Source organism: Ambystoma mexicanum, chromosome 2q, assembly GCF_040938575.1.
Source record: "Ambystoma mexicanum isolate Mex_15411 chromosome 2q, UKY_AmexF1_1, whole genome shotgun sequence".
Lineage (NCBI taxonomy): Eukaryota > Metazoa > Chordata > Amphibia > Caudata > Ambystomatidae > Ambystoma > Ambystoma mexicanum.
In genome coordinates, this window is record NC_090924.1 from 879072969 (window position 1) to 879090049 (window position 17081).

Below are 17081 nucleotides of genomic sequence, written 5' to 3' on the forward strand. Positions count from 1 at the left end.
GGAGTAGGCTCAATAGGTTCACTGTAGAGGAGGCCATCCTCCCAGTATAACCTGTGCTTCCCTGGCTCTTGCACTTCCAGCTGGGAAGTTGCCTGTTGGCAAAAACCTTCAAGAGTAGGACACTCTCTTTGATCTCTGCTAAAGTCGGACCTACATGGGCCACCTTCTGCAAGTAAAGTCTGCAGCTCAGGATGGTCTTTAGGATCCAGATCTCCAACAGGAGGAAGATCTTCTTCCAGCTCTGTGTCATCAGTAGCTGACTCGCCATCCTCTGGTGGCTTCTCACACTCAGCCTCAGCTGGTGTAGGAGGAGTCACAGGTGTGACTTGGGACTGTCCTCTCGGGGATGTACTGGTTTTGTGTACAGGAGTTCTACTCTTCTTATTTCCTGAGACCTTGGGTTTCCCCTTTGTCTCTTTCCTCCTGGAAGTAGAAGTCTGTCCTTCCTGTGGACTGGGTGTTATAGGTTCTTCGGTATCAACCCACTGAGAGTCATCCAAGGTGAGCTCTCTGGCCTTCTTAGTTTGGTCCTGCTTCCTTTTACTGGGAGGTCTGGGGGTTCTTGATACAACTCCAAGAGTCTTTAGTCATTCCGCAAGAGGACTCTCCCCGGCACCTCACTCTGAACACTGACGGGTATTCTTACAGTCATATTGTTGCAGTGGATGAGAGCTGGTAGTATTGTAACCATCTGGAGAGGGCCTCCAGCAAGCTTAGTGGGGCCTTTGGGTGCCTCAGCAACATCCTCAGGTTTGAAAAAGGTTTCATCCACCACTGGGATGCAGGCCCCAGTGTCTCTAATGGCAGGGGTTTCCTGACCATTTACAAGTACACTGTCCTTGTAGTATTCTTTTGTGTTATCTGGTATAGAGTTATACACATCTAAATTCTGTTGTTCCCACAGACCCAGTGACACTAAAGAAACAACTGGCTGAGATCCCAATGGGGTATTCAGCCAATAGATGAATGTTTCCACTTGCCATATGTACTTCTCCTTCAGTGATGAAGGCTAAGGAGGCAGTGTGGACCCCTGAAAGATTATCCTTGCATCTGGGATCCCCTTTCACATGGTCAGTAGACCCATAAGCATAACATTTACCAAATGTTTTCTGGAATGGGGGTTTCTGCTGACCTCCCTCTGGTTTGGCACCAGAGGTATCACTAGACTGACCTGTTTTCCCATGTGGTATACCCTTCTTATGTTTGTGGCCCTCTTTTCGATGGGAGGTTTTAGAATTCTCTTTATCATCTTTCTTGTGCTGTTTTCGCGCATCCTTTTTATGAGTGGCCCCATAATCCTTGTGAGAAGCCCTGTTGGCAACCCACAAGTCAGCGGCTTTTGCCAGCTTCTTGGGATCAATCTCTTTTGAGTCAGCCAAGTGCTGTCTCAGCTCAGGAGAGCAGAAATCAAAAATAGATTCCAACAAAAATAGACTTCTCATTCCTTCAAAAGAAGTTACTCTGTAACCCTTAACCCAACCATCTAAGTTCATCAAACATTCACACACCCAGGTATCCCAAGCGGAACCATCAGTCTTTTTGAGGGTCCTAAAGGTCTTAAGATACTGGGAAGGAGTTTTCCCAAATCTAGATATCAAAGTTAGCTTTACACTTTCATACTCCTTTCTTTCAAGTTCCTCCACCTCCATTACAGCATCAGTTGCAACCTGGGGGAGCCTAGACAGAAGCCAAGGAATCAGCGGATTCTCTGTGTAACCCTGAATCCCATAGTTATACTCAAAAGCACCCAAACAATCCAAAATATCAGGTTTTGCATCATACATACGCACTGCTTCTTTAGGCATGCAAGGTCTCTTTGGACTGGAAGACCTGGAAGACTCTCGAATAGAAACATTTTCAACAGACAATTTCTTCATCCCAAGAGCATGCTGCACTTCGGATTCCCTTAACTTGATGTCTTGATGTTTGGCTTCAGCTTGGATTTGTAATCTTTTGAACTGTAGCTCAAGTCTCATCCTCCCAAGAGATACAAACTCTGGACTCAGTACTGGACCTGGTAGGGTCACAGTGGCTAAAGGTTGAGGTGGAAGGGCTGGATGTGGACAAAAGGGGCTCTCCTCATGAAACTCCTCTTCCTCTTCTGACTCTTCTAAGACATTAGAGTTAGACTCTGAATTATCATCCTCAATATTATTATCCACATTTCCTAGGTTAGTAGGTGTAACAGGCCTACTACCCAGACTTTGATGATTCAACAATCTTGCAATAAGTTCATGTTTCTTTCCTTTAACAGGGAGACTGCTGGCCCTACACATTTTTTCAGTTGTTCTACTGTCAAAATGACCAGGGCTTCATGACTGAAGTTATCCATATTTGGCATGTTTATACAATTGGTATTCTAGTGAAGCTTAGCCTTGTGAAGATTTAGTTGAACAAAAGCAAAGCAAATCTTAGTGTAACAACTCTACAATATATCCTCACTGCCTGCCACCAGTGTTAGGCAAGATTGTATGCAGTACTCTAGGGGTGCACTACAAAAACCGTGACCTCCTGGCAGTAGTAACCCAACCTTTGGTATAAGTCTGTACTAAACAAGTTGGTAGTGTGGACGAGTAGCCAGGCTTATCTCAAGAGGGGTCAATGTGAGCTGTGGGGGAGTTACACAGAGGTTCAGAGTGACAAGTGTTCAAGCAGACACTTACACACAGGGTTTATTGATAAAACGATTATTAATTCATTTACACGTCAGTTAATATAAGCTTTCTTCAGAAGGGAGCACTGTAAAACACCACACAAATATACTTAAAAATTATACACTCTTTTAGTTCAGAATCAGTAAATAACCATTTGGGATGGCATACAGCAGAGACATACACCCGCAGATGACTTCAATTTCTAGGGTGCTGTTGACATTAATGTATTACTGTTGGCATTCAGATTTAGTTAAGAGCAAGCAAAAAGGGGAGCAAACAAGATACCATAAATATTTCTTAAGCAGGCAAGTACTTTCAGATCCCCCAATAAGAGTCATTCAGTTCAAACCGGCTAAGCCAAAGTCAATAAGCAAGAGTCTGTATGGGCTGAAGTAGAAAAGTCTTTGCACAATGTTTCAGAAGTCTTTAAAGAAAAAGATGTATCAATGTAGGGCCACAAGCTGTTAGACTTGTGAATAGCAGAAGATGCAAGCAACTCTACACCAAGAGGTAAGTTCTCTGAGACTTTGTACAGTACCTTTAAAATGAAGAAAAGATGCAGCAGATGACTCCTGTGCAGCTCTGCAGATCTCACTGTTCCTGGGCCTCAGTCATGGGGACAAGGGTGAGGACGTTGGGGGACTCCTGCACTGCACTGGGACGTTCAAAACTTGCAACCGGGAAACTTCACTTTCAGTGGCTGTTCAGTGTTTCAGCTCGTTGCGTCTACAGCAAATAGCAACACTGCGGTTCCTGGCTGTTGAGATGTACTTCACTTGCTTTTGGGGTCCTGCACTCTGTTGAGGGGGCTCAGGCTCGGTCAGTCCTGCTTCCTAGGAGTCCGGAGGATCTTCCTGGAGCTCTTGGGCAACTTAAAAGCAACGCACACAAACTGGTGTTCCTCTCCCTGGCTCTATGGTTTCCAGCAGCAACTCTGTGGAAATTCGACCAGCTCTGAGAAGTATGTCCAGGTGACTTACTTTGGAGCTGATTGCTCCCTCCAATTCAAGGGGAGAAGTCGTCCTTGCAGGGGCTTCTCTGTCGATGCGAATTTGGCGTTTCGGCATTGCAGCAGGGCTTCACCGGCAAACCAACGGTCTAGGAGTTGCAGTAGGTGTCCTCTTCAAGTTCTTCTTCGGTTTCTTTGTCCAGTGGTTGACTCTGCCTTCCAAGCCAAAAGACTCCTCTTTTATACAGTTCTCTCCCTTTCATTCCAGCCTAGCTGTCAATCACCTAGCAGGGTGGCTGTCCTTGCCGGACAGTCAGCCAGCCAATCATCACAGAGTGCATTTGGGTCTCCTAGGAGACTAAGCACAGGGAGTTTCGGGCACCTCCCTCATTTCCTGCCTACCCCAGACACCCTGGAGCCAGAGGCAGGCTTCACTTGTGAATCTCGCCAAAGGCAAAACGAACAAAGGGACCAAATCCGGTTTGGCGAGCAGGGTAAATCTCAAGAAGGACCTTTCCACAAAGAAATGGCAAAAAAAGAAGACCAGGACCATTTTGACAAAAATTGCACCCATGGGTGCTTTACTGCAGCTGCAAACGCAGCCCGCAGTAAATGCACACCACGGCAGTCAAAATGAAACCACTGCCACCAGCCATTCAGTGAGGAAAGGGTCACATAAAAATGTTACATGAGAAGTTAAACAAAAGGGGATACTAGGTAAGCCCCCCAGCACCATATTGTAAGATAGTGTGTGCTGGGTCTAGAAAGTTACAAATGTAAGTAAAGTCAATTTCACTTTACTGCTCTGAGAAACACGAGTTTACCCCAGAGAAGGTATTTAAACCTTTGGGAAATCTAAGAGACTTCCCTGTGTCACTGCACTAAAGGTGCTGTGTGCCACAATGTAAAAGATGATGCCTATGGAGTTTGTCAGACTCCACAACCAAAAGAAACACAGAGTACAAAAATCACATTAAAATACATGAGAGAGTGGGAAAAAGGATCTGACTCTCTGCAGGTTAAAAAAACAAGTCCTCAAAATCCAGCAAAGTTGCTGGGGATCTCTAATGTAGAGTGAATTGGCACATTTCTGAGAATTCTCCCTAATGATACCCCTTGTTGAGGTCTAGCTTGGAGACTATTGTTGCCCCGTTGCGGAGATGTACCATGTCAGTGATGCGTGGGGCTTGATGGCGTTCTCGAAGGATGGCCTCATTGGGCCGCCGCATGTCCACGCATATGTGAATGTCTGTCGAGTCTTTCTTGGGTACAGACACTATGGGGGATACCAACGGTGTGGGACCCTCTGCCGGCTCGATGATGTCCGCTTCTAATAGTCTTGTTAGTTCTCCCTCCACTTGCCTTTGTATGTTTATGGGGATTCCCCGATAGTGTTGTGCAACCGGGGTGACTTTGTTGTCAATGTGCAGTTCGATCTGGCAGCTTTTCAACTTTCCTAACTGTCTGAAAAGTACAGGGAATACTTGCTCAATGTTTTCAGTGGGTTCCAGTTATTTGTGCACCATGAGTCTGTAGAGGACATAGATGAGGCCCATTTCGATTGCGGCCTTATAGCTTAAAATGCACCCACTCTCGGGGGGGGGGGGGCTTGTAGAACATGCATGGGGATTTCTTTGGACTGTCCTTTGTAGCTACACAATGCGGTGAAGTATCCTTTGCACGGCAGGCATGTCTTTGATCCATACGGGTAGATTAGTGCTTTTGCGGGTCACAGACGTGGGGCGTGTGGTATGCGGTTGTATATTTCTTCAGTTTTTACATTCACGCTTGCCCCGTGTCCATCAGGAACTCAGCAGCCGTCTTTTTGATCTGTATGATCAAAGTTGGACTGTGTTCTTTTGAGGTCAGGTTGCCTAGCACATATAGTTAACCTTTCCTTCGTGGTTCTTCTCGTTGTTTCTCGCACCTTCTGGAGTTTTCCTCCAAGGACACACTAGAGCCACTGTCCGACTGTGAGTGTTCGACCAGATATCTGACATATCTTCTGGGTCTTCTTTGTGGTCTGCTGTCTCTCCAGTCTCCAGATGTCTGTTCCCTTCTTCTGTCTGGCTTTTCTTCCTTGTGCCTGAATTGAGGGGTTTCATATGCCTGATTGGTCGCTCTGGGCGGTCTCTGTGGCCTTTGTTCCCTATCTTGTGGCGATTTCCAGCTCCTTCCTTCTCCTTGCATTTTGCTGCAGTATATGTGACATACTGCTTTTTAGTGGTTTTCCCCTCCACAGGCTGCACACTGTTGCTCGATTGCCGGGCATTGTCCTTCGTGCGTGTATTCATAGCCGCACCGATAGCAGAACGGCTCAGCATTCCCTTTCAAGCACCTTCCAGTTTGTTGACACTCTCATGTCTGACGTGAGTGATCTTTATGTCGTCTAGTCCTTCTACTTGTGATGCAGTGCAGCATCTGAGAGAGCCAATCGCAGGATTTCATCCAAGTTGTGTGGTTTTTGTAGCAGCCGCTTCCTAAAGTCTGCACTCTCACACCCGATGATAATTTGCGAGCACAGTACCTCTTCGTTGGAGTAATTATTGAAGTTGCAGTGCTTCATCTTGAGTCTTAAACGCATCACAAAAGCGTCCATGGTTTCGCCTTTTGTTTGTTTGGTTGTATGAAAGATATTTCTCTCGTAATCCACGTTTGTGTGTGATGTGAAGTAGTTCATGAGTGTTGACTTTAGGCTCGTGTAGGTGTCAGTGGCGTTTATAGGAAATTCATCTGCGATGTCTCTGAAGTTCGAGCCGATCGAAAATGTTAAAAGGCTGTGTTTTTTTTATCACCCTATGGGCCAATGGCTTTTAAGCATACCTCAAAGTCTCTTATCCACCTCTTCCCGCGTGGGTTTAATGTGCTGGAGTCGGTAAGGTCGAAATTGGTGGGTAGCTGTGTTATGAGGCTGTCATGCATCCTGGCACGGAGTGCTTGAGCTGGCGCCAGTGGAATGGTTAGTTTGTCATCCCCTGACATTCTGGCTGTCTGTATGTTTAGCAAGCTGTGTTGGGTGCAGTGGTCCCTCTTGAAGCACAGCCTTTTGCAGACTGACCTTGTTTGATTGGTTGGCGGGTTGTCTTCCGTGTATTTCACTCCATGTGAGCATGAGATGTGCTACGACGTGGTAGGTTGTTGTTTCCACACTGGCAGTTTTTGGCCACGTGCTTCAGTAAGCCAAACAGTCTCTGTTTGTGATTAGTCTGCCTCTGTCTCCACGCGCTCTTGCTCCAAGTGTGTTGATGCCTCCCCCTTTTCGGCGTGTGCTGCGGCTACAGCACTGTTCCCTTTCCCACCTTCACTTTTGAGGCTGTGCACACGCACATGTTCCGTGCTTGATGCGGTCTGAATATCGTTGTCACGGCCGACGTGACCGCTGTGATTTAGAGTTTCTTTTCCGGGGCTTTCCGCACTTTAGCCCACCTTTGACTGCTGCTGACGGGAGATGTGCTGAACCGCTTGCAATCCCACCTTCGTGGGTTATGGTGCCATTGGCGGGAGAACACTCTCGACCGGCCGGATTGTTAAGAGACACAGGGAGCTTTCGCGCTCCGACCAGCCTGGGAAGACGTTGAGTTCGGCGGGAGAACAATCTTGACCGCCCAGGATCTTACGAAAACAGCAAGCTTTCTCATTTCAACACGCCTTGTGAAGACGTTGCCATCGGCGGTAGACACACTCGACTGCCCAGAGATTGGGAAATTGTAATGAATTCTTATTTAAGGAAGTTATAGGCATTCTTTTGCTTGTTGGATGCAAGTCCCAATAACATGTCTTCATTCTATTCCCTGCAAAGTAAAGATGTACATGACGCAGTCTGTTACACTCCAATAGTGGGAAGTAATTCAACACTTGGTAATGCGTCAAAATTTTAACAGCAACTATTCTACCTTCCCCTTCACCGGTATGTACAGGAAAGATGCTTTTATCGATTACGCCGACCATGAAAATGACCATATTTTTCTCAAAAGGACACCTGCACATCCTTTGCTTTTGTAGAAGATGTAGTACATTGCTCTAGTTCCAAAGTAAATCCAGTACGCAACATTTCAGACAAGGAATTACCCTGTTTACAATTAGAAGAGACTGTGGCTATGAATCCTAATTTAGATATTGTTGTAAGTGAATCAGAGATAAATGAATCTTCAATGGCTGTGCAAGCAGATTCAGAGGCAATACTGAGTAATGTTAATAACTGTATGATTATAAATTAGGAAAGTCACAATGCACTGATAATATGTGCACAAGTGGAAATAATAACACTGATGGCTTGAGCATCTAAGGTAATGGATGTCGCACCAAAGATGCCTCAACACGCTATGTCTACCGAACCAATTGAGAATTGTGATGAAAATATAAGCGGACAAATTAACGTTCCAATGGAAACTTGTGACCATTTACTGACATCTTTTACCAAAATTCATCTTCAGGAATCCTCCTCTTGCTCATCTTCCCCTATTCATCGATTTCCACCTCTTTTGGAAACAAATACCCCAGGTCCATCATTAGGAGCAATTGCATTATTTGCTCTAAATGTTGTGTTAAACTCCCTTGTTCGTTCTTATGAAACCATTAACGCAAGCCTAATAGATCAAACGTCTGTGTTAAATATGCTGACATGAAAAAGTGGCCTTCTTGGAAGGCTATATAGTGGCAAAAACTCTATTAAGCATTCCTTTGCAACTGAACCCCAAATGGAACATAATCCACGTCAAAATATATTAGAGGAATCATTTGTAGCTCCTGTTTAGCAGGATTGACCTGATATAAATGAAACGGCCGTGAATAAGGAGGGTGTGGGATCCTCACAAGAGGGTATGGTTGACCAAAATTGTATTAACAATTCGGTACAAGACGTGTTTGTTCTTCACTCACAGATAGATCAATCTGATGTAGTTTGTGTTTTAATGGAAGATAAACATTAAATTGATTAATTAAATGACTCTACCTTCTATCAAAGGAAGAAAGAAAACCAGAGGCGGAAAGGTAACTAATACAATTAAGAAAACTAAAAATATGAAGGGAAATGGTCAACGAACTGTGGTTCACGAAGGATTTTGAGATGACTGTATCTCCCGACTAAACATTTGGATGATAATATGTAAAAGTCAGTGAAAGAACAACAAGGAAATAAAGTTAAGAATATTTTAGAAGCGAGTCAGGGACATTTTTCACCCAGGCACGTTATCGACCAGTTTGAAATTCATGATGAGAATAAAAAGGAAGACCGGATTGGACCAGTACTGTGGTGATTTTTTGGCTGTCTCATCGTATTCAGCTGTTCACACCCCATTAATTGATTCGGAACCTGGATATTCGAGAAAGCAAGATAATGGGAGAAAGGAAATGTATCTCTACCTGCGGATGGTGTTACCTTGCAGTCTATAGCCACGTTAATCGTCCTTGTAGTTGCAAAAAGTACCTCACTTCCTAAAGAAAAGTCTGATAGTGCCATCCTTACCTAAGAACCTCATAGAAACTTATGTTACAATGTTGCTGATAAATAATTTTTAGGGATTGAAGGGAAAAAAGTAATAAAAGGGGAGGAAATTGGGGATACCAGAGTCTAGATGTTTATTATTAGAATACATCCCGAGAAGCCATTATCTTGAATCGATCCAACGTGTTATCCTTATTTCACTGAATTCCTAGTGTATGTGCAATTGTTTCTAAAAACATTGACTTGGTGGTTTGTAGATGATGCTATTTCGGACCGAGTTTGTAGAAGAAGAGAATGCAGTGTCTTTAAATGTATCTAAAACAAGATCCTGATTGTAAATCCGACTAAGAAAACTAAAGAGAAGCGATATAGCTGGCATTTAAACCAAAATGTGTGGGAGCGAGTAGATTCTTTTGTTTCTTTTGTTTATTTGGGGTTTTACTTTACAGGATCATTGAACTTAGTTGTTATGACTAACTATCTAAAAAAACAAAATGTTGGTCCTTCCAGGCTGGACAAGAAATTTTGAAAATTTTCCTTGGTACCTGTAATATGATTTTATAAATTAAATGGTGCTGACATTGTAGTTATGCCTGTTTTTCACTAGTGGGGTTGTTTGTAGGAATTTTCTGGGAGAAAACTCCTGGTCCTTCCAAATAGGGTCCCGGTTAAAGTTATTAGATTCGAGTTGGGCCTTTTATCCATGAAAGTTCTGAAAAAGTGGAGACTATTTTCAATGTTACGCAAATGTTTAGTTGCTGCAGAGGGAACTATGTATTATCAACTTTTCTCTACCAATCAAATATATCTGGTGATACATTAGTGACTAACCCTATTCAGGTATAGAAGAAATTATGGTTAGATCATTGGACTGACACATGTACGGATGTAAAACAGTGTAAGTTGTGTTACTTAATAATGAAGAGAAACCTTTTAATGTGATTCCTACATATCTTTTAAAATGTCCAAGTATAATATGGAGGGATACATTTTTAAGGTTTTGGTCAAAATTTTAGGAGCACATCCTTGAATTGCAAGCAAACACCATACTTGTAGATTTTGTAAACAAGTGAACGTTGAGGAAACTTTGAAAAATGTGTTGGTTAATTATAAAAGTTTAAGGAAATGAAGGCAAATTCATTTGGATCCTTTCCTAACTCAGTATAATGCAATTACTCACGAAGCTTGGTCTACTATGCTGCTGAATGGTTTGCAATTATCTTTCCTATTGGCTATGCTTAGATTTTTAAACACGATTTTTAAATAAGTCCTTATGAATTAGAATTAACTGAGATAGAATTTTATAATCAAAGTTATTGGAATAGAATTGTATGTTTTTTATATTTTCATTTTTTAAAAAAATTCTAATGTTAGAAATTCTAATGTTTTTTCTTTTCACTTGATTGTATGTCCTTATATTTCCAATTGTGAAAGATTTGTATTTTGAATAAAACACAATAAAATAAAATAAAGATTTAAAGATGCATTGGTTCTGTTCAATTCAATGGTTCCCTAACTAAATAAACAACTGTGTTTAATGAAGCCTCACTGTGCACAGTGGAAGTATTCCTGAAGTCTTGGATGACATTGCTTTGGTGTTTCGTGTTCAGTCATGGACCCTTCTTTATCTGGGGGTGACTTTAATTTTGCCCTGAACCTAGTTTAGATAGAAAATTTGATAGGAACATCAACTGGAAAATCAATAGTCTCCTTTAATAACATAAGCTCTGTACCAGAGCTTTATCACACGTGCCATTGCATTCACCCTATCGTAATGGAGTACTCTTTTGACTCCAAACGCCATTACCCGTATTCCTGAATCAGTCTAGTTTCAACCTATGAATCCCTGAACACTCTGTTTTCTTGTGAACATGAGAGGATTCGTTGGCCTGTCCACTCATCAGTCTTGATGTCTATCCACTCAAGCTACCAGGTAAGATCACAGACAAGATGTTCATTCGAGCACAAATTGTTATGAAATGGGGAAATTGGTCTGAGATGGTGGCCAAAACGGCTGAATTTTATAATATTAATTGGAAGTACTCAAAGCCACATATTTGCTAATAATTAACAAGTACTCTTAGGTGGTGCACATCAACTTTAAATACAGAGGTTCAAATGCATTGCAAACAAATCCATTTAATATTCCCACCTGAAGAACCATTACACATGATGGGGAAACACGTGTAGAGGGATTGATGAAGAGACTGTAAAATTAACAGTCAATGTGAAAGTATTGGTGATAATATTAATATGAAAACAATGGTGATAGAGGGATTGATGAAGAGACTGTGAAATTAACAGCCAATGTGAAAGTATTAGTGATAATAATAATGTGAAACCAATGGTGATAACATTGGAAATGTGAAAGAATTAGTGAAAAGATTGGTGAAAGAACTGGTGAAAACACTGGACTGTGAACATATTAGTGAAAGCATTGAAGATATTGAAATAAAACCAGGTTGATGTGCACCATCTAAGGGTACTTGTTAATTATTAGCTTTTACTTTTCATACATTGGGCGGCATCAATGACAACAAGCACCAAAATGGTGCAGCAGACCGACAAATAATGACTTTATTCAACTACAAGGGACCTCGCCGTCATTTGTAAAAAGGCTGCAAATTTCAAAGCCACATATTGTCTAGGATATATTGAATGCATTTTTAGAGGCCAGGTTTTAAACACGCTTTAAAGTAAAAAAAATATGATGGGAAATATACAGCTCAATCTAACTTACCACATTAAATTAGATATAATGAGGAGCTTTATGCATCGCAGATATTTACCAAGGACTCTACAGCTGAAGTGGTCTCTTAGCTGTCAGCACTTCCCAACTGAGTTAAAATCATTAGAGAATAAAATCATAGAGCCACATTTCAAGAGCTGCAAGACTTTAAATTGCAAATGCACTGAAGAAGCCTGACCGGTTCTGACATTTCAAATCAAGGAACGCACTTTTGCTGGATAAATTCAGAGCATCCTGACAAACATAACATAGTCACTGAACATGATTTGGAAACAACGATTTCTCCAGTTTTACGAATAATTGTCTGGGTATGACAAACCCCTGTGTTCCAAGGCATCAAGTCAACTGCCTGACTCTTTACAGGTGAATATCTCTAGCCTCTCAAGAATGCTTCACTCACCATTACTGATAGCGACATTTTAGAAGATTTTTTAAAAATGACTACTTACCAACACAGCCTAAGGAAGAGATAGCCTGCAGTCCTATCTCTGTCAAATTTCTAAAACCCATGTTTTACATTTTTAAGGCATTTCTTACGGCCATTACAATGGATGGGCGAATGCGAGAATCATGGAATCTAGCCAACATCCTTGCAATCCAAAAGAAAGGGAAATACCCAGTATACCTTCCTTCGTAGCACCCCATCTCCTAAATAAATGCCAACAGCAAAATGTCCTCAAGCACTTTGCAAACGCACCATCAGGCCAACACAGATTCATCCCACAAAGGGACCCTATCTATAGGAAGTACCATTAAGTTCACCTCTAGATCAATCATACTAGGGGACTTCAACCTCAGATTTAAAGACACAATGGACCATCATGCCACATCCCTCGCTAATACGCTCACTGACTTGGAATTTATACACTGCCTTAGAGCCCCTACTCACAACAAAGGCAGGACTCTAGATTGGGTAGCCGACCTCAACACCAAGGTTCTCATCTCTGCCAACACCCCATTCCCCTGGTCGGATCACCACATCCTCTCCTTCTCTTTCCTACCATCTAAGACCTCCCTGCTTCCACCCCTGCATCTGCCGCCCATGTGGATGCGTAGTGCCAGAATGATAACCAGAGAAACCATCTCCCATTACCTCACACCCCTCTGCCAGGATTATATCTCCTCCTCAGACCCTAACATACCAGCAGATGTCTATTCTGACACTCTCACCAAAGCAGTGAATGCTCTAGCCCCACTGACCTTGTGAAAAGTCAAACCCATCGCCCACATCAATGCCTGGTTCACCCCAGACATCCAGGCCCTACGTACTAACAAACGACAAGTAGAAGCTGCCTGAAAAAAACACCAGATAAGATCACCAGATCCGCTTATAACAACATTGCTATAGAATACACGCTTGCCATTATAGCAGCTAAATCATCAGCTTATATTACCAGAATCACGAATTCCACCACCATTTCCCAGGAAATCTTCTGCATTCTCAGAGAACTGGAAACCCTAGCTGCCCCTCCATCCAATATCAATAAAGATGAGCTGTGGTGCTCAGCATCCAAATGGCCATGACAGCCAAAGTACATCTACTACAGGAGAAAATCTTACTAAACCAAAATCTCATCAAAATCCACAACGCCTTCCACTTTTACCCCCTTAAACCTCTCCTTAACCAGTCTACCCTATCATTCCACTTCAGAGAGATCTTGGTAGAAGAGACAGTAAACCATTATTTGCAAGCTGAAACATTCGAGATGCAAAGTAGATATCTGCCCAGCATCTATTATCAAAGACTGCTTGGACACTGTAGCCCCCTTCATCACCAAATTCATTAATACCTCCTTCTTAGGAAACAGTGTTCCTGCTAGCTTGAAAGATTCTTGGGTCCGCCCGCTACTCAAAAAACCCAATTTAGACCCTAATGCCCCGAACAACTACTGACTGATCACCACAGTGCCATTCTTGCTAAAGATCTTGGACAGGACAGCCTATAACCAAATGCAACCCTTCCTGGAATATAACCATATCTTAGGAAGGCACCAATCTGGATTCTGTGAGAAACCAGAAGGTGTCTCACTCACTAGTCCCTGGGGATCTGTCATCCAGGTGGCCATCGCTTTTGAATCCATTTTGTGGGGGTTGACCAGTACGGCAGGATCACCTGGGTGAGGGGTCTTTGGGGTGTGGGAGTGGGATACTGGATGGTGGGACATGGTAACACCTTGGCCCCATCCTACCAGGTAGGATATTCAGGAACTCTAGCCCTCCCACCCCCTTTACTACATGAACACTTTCTCACGGATAGCCTTCTATGAGAGAAAACAGACTAGCACCCGAGCCGTATACCTGACTTGTCCCAATACAGTGGTCAAGTGAGGTCAGGCAATTACTAACCATCACACACACCTGACTTCCATTACACTTCCACACACAGAAAAAAAGGCAGAGCATGAGAGCACACTCTGAGCGAGGCAAAGCACACAAGGAAACAGTAGTTTTGAGACGGCAGCTGACCAAGAGAGGAAAGACAGCAAAACCAAAGGGGATCGCAAGGAGGCAAATTCCCTTGACCTTTTCGACAAGGAACCGCTACTTTCCTGAGACCTCGAGAATAGAAAGCGTAAGACCAGGATACCAGGCTGAACAATACTGCATTGTGTGTCAGAGATACCCGGGGCCCTCCTGCGTCAATAATCAAGGCGTGGAGAATCCCCAGCCACTGCGGTACTGTCCTTGGCTCCAAGAACAAAGCAGCGTCAGTGAATCAACACAGCCGGTGAGTTGGAGAAACCGATACAAGACCGGTCTGTGTTGAAGCCAAGGTTGCAAGCAGCAACATTGTATGGTGAGTGCTGGAACAAACATTGTTAAAATGTGTGTGATAAGAGACGCAATTGAAGTTCAACTGTTGATAAGTGATTGAACTTTAAAGCAAGCTACAATACCTTTGACAGAGTGGTCGAGCACCATGTGGGTGCTATATCGAAGGTCTCTGTAGGGTATCCGGCTGAGAAGTAACAAAAGTAGATGAATTTGGTCCGGGCCTGGTGGAGGGAGACAATTGAAAAAGATTGAATAAAAGTGAATCGAAGTGGACCTGCGACGGGTCAAGCAAAGTCCTGCACAATGTTGAAAGTCTTCGATTTTGATGAAGTAGAGAAAGTTTTGAAAAGTACCTGAATCTGGTCCATGCCGGGCAGCGTAAGACCAATTGAAGGTTTTGTGTTAAAGTGGGTTTGAGCCGGGCAGAGGGGGGCCCTGGGTGAACAGTAAATCATCCGAGAAGTTGTAATAAGAGACTTTGAATAGCAAAGATACTTTGGCACAGAAGGCCTTGATGTGTAAGCCTTTAACTGCATCCTTGTGCTAGAGAAACCAGAGAGCGCGCTAAGCTAGAGTGTGCCGCCTTCTCCTGTGCTGAAAACGTGGGGAAGGGAAGCCAACAGCTTGAATATCCTGATATATCATTTTTTGAACACTTTTCTTTTGCATAACATTGTTTCTCAAACTATTTGTATTTTGAAGTAAGGATTGGCAATAGGTTTATTAGTATAGGCCCTTTTATTTTGACAGACTCGACTAGGACTCTGTTATTTATTATTTGACGGTAGTAGCTTGCTCCCATCTTTAGATTTAGGATTAGATATGCGTTTTTCAAACCCAATTGAAGTTTAATAAACACCCTTCAACTGTGATCACTTATGTCTGTCTTAGTGTTTGATACCATGCCTTCCTTACAATTCCGACCAGAACATTGAACTGAATCTGCATTATTAGACTTGAAAAATCAACTGGATAATTTCAGAGATGAAGGCAAGACAGCCCTACTCCTTCTCCTTGACTTATCGGCTGCCTTTGACCTGGTGGACCAAAAGCTCTGTGTCACCACTTCAGAACAGCAGCCCATTTCTCCCAAGACAGCATGGCCTGGGTTGCATCGTTCCTAGAAGGTAGAGCCATGAGAGTCTTCTCAGACCTGGCTAACGTACCTCCTGAACCCATCCCTTGTGGTGTCCTGCAAGGATCGTGTGTTCCCCCTACCCCTCTATAACATATTCACCAAACCCCTCTTTGATCTACTGGATGTCCTTGGCATAGTCTACACCAACTATGCCGACGATACTCAAATCCTCCTGTCCCTATCGGGGTCACATGAAGAAGATACTAGGATGATCAATTAAATCTACCTCACCGTATAGACCTGGATGGCCTTGAACAACACGTGCCTAAACAATGACAAGATGAAGATCTTGGTAGTGGGGTCATCGCCAATGCTGAAAAACCTCACCCTCTCTTAATCATTGTTCATGATTGATGGCATTAAAATCCCAGTTTCAGCTTCGGTGAAAACTCTGGGAGTGTACCTTGATGCCACCTGCACTTTGTCAAAACAATTTAATGTAATTGCCTCGTCAGCAGCATACATGGCCATACTTCTCAACACAGCTAGGCAATTGCTCACACCGGCTTGCTGTCTTTCCATTGCAAGATCGATAACTGGAGCAAGACTTGACTATTGCAATGCCCTTTTTGCAGGTACTTCCAAGAAGAACATTTGCAAAATGCAGGTAATCCAAAATAATGTGTTACGATCAGCACTTAACATCTCCATAAGAGACCATATCTCAGCAGCAAGAAAAAGGGCACATTGACTCACTATCCAATAAAGGATTAACTCGCTAAGAGCAGAACATTCTCAATTAGCATTTAGGAAAACACTAAAAATGTGGCTCTTTGTCTGAGGTTCCTCACGGCAGACTACAGACTTCGGAAGTGACAAGGTCTGCTTCTTGTCTGCTTCATGTCTTTTTTCCTGAATGTTCAGTGCTCACTGTTTCAAGTATATGTACCATCTAACTGGTTCGCAACAGCGCCTTGATGCCTTTGGACTTAGGTGCTTTCCAAATGCAAATAAATAAATAAATACATTTTGATAATTTTATAAAATATATTGTGTCCTTATGCACAGGCAGTGACTTGGAACATTCCTGATTACACTGGGCTCACAATCTAATGTACTAGATATCTAGGGGTCGCGTCAATCAAGGATTATTAACACACAGAGGAGCAAACACTTATTTATCTCCAGGGCACACTCCATAAAAGTATCGACAAAAAATAATATCAACATTTGAATTCAAAACAAATATTTTTTTAATTCTTAAGAATTTCAAATGCTTCATACCCAAGCCACAGAAAGCTGTCCCAGTGATTGACAGAGGCTTAACATGAACCTTGACAACCGGGGAGCCACATAATGGCACTTACTTTTTGCACATGCCTCAAGACAAATTTCAGTTTTGCCCAACTCCACTAAGTGCACAGTGTTGTAAC

At 42.8% G+C, this 17081-nt stretch overlaps 1 protein-coding gene across 7 annotated transcripts in view; it reads left to right on the plus strand.

Annotated features, from left to right (window-relative positions):
- The window catches only part of LOC138569804 (protein adenylyltransferase SelO-like), a 1380025-nt gene that overhangs the window by 846366 nt on the left and 516578 nt on the right, over window positions 1-17081 (plus strand). The window lies entirely within an intron of this gene.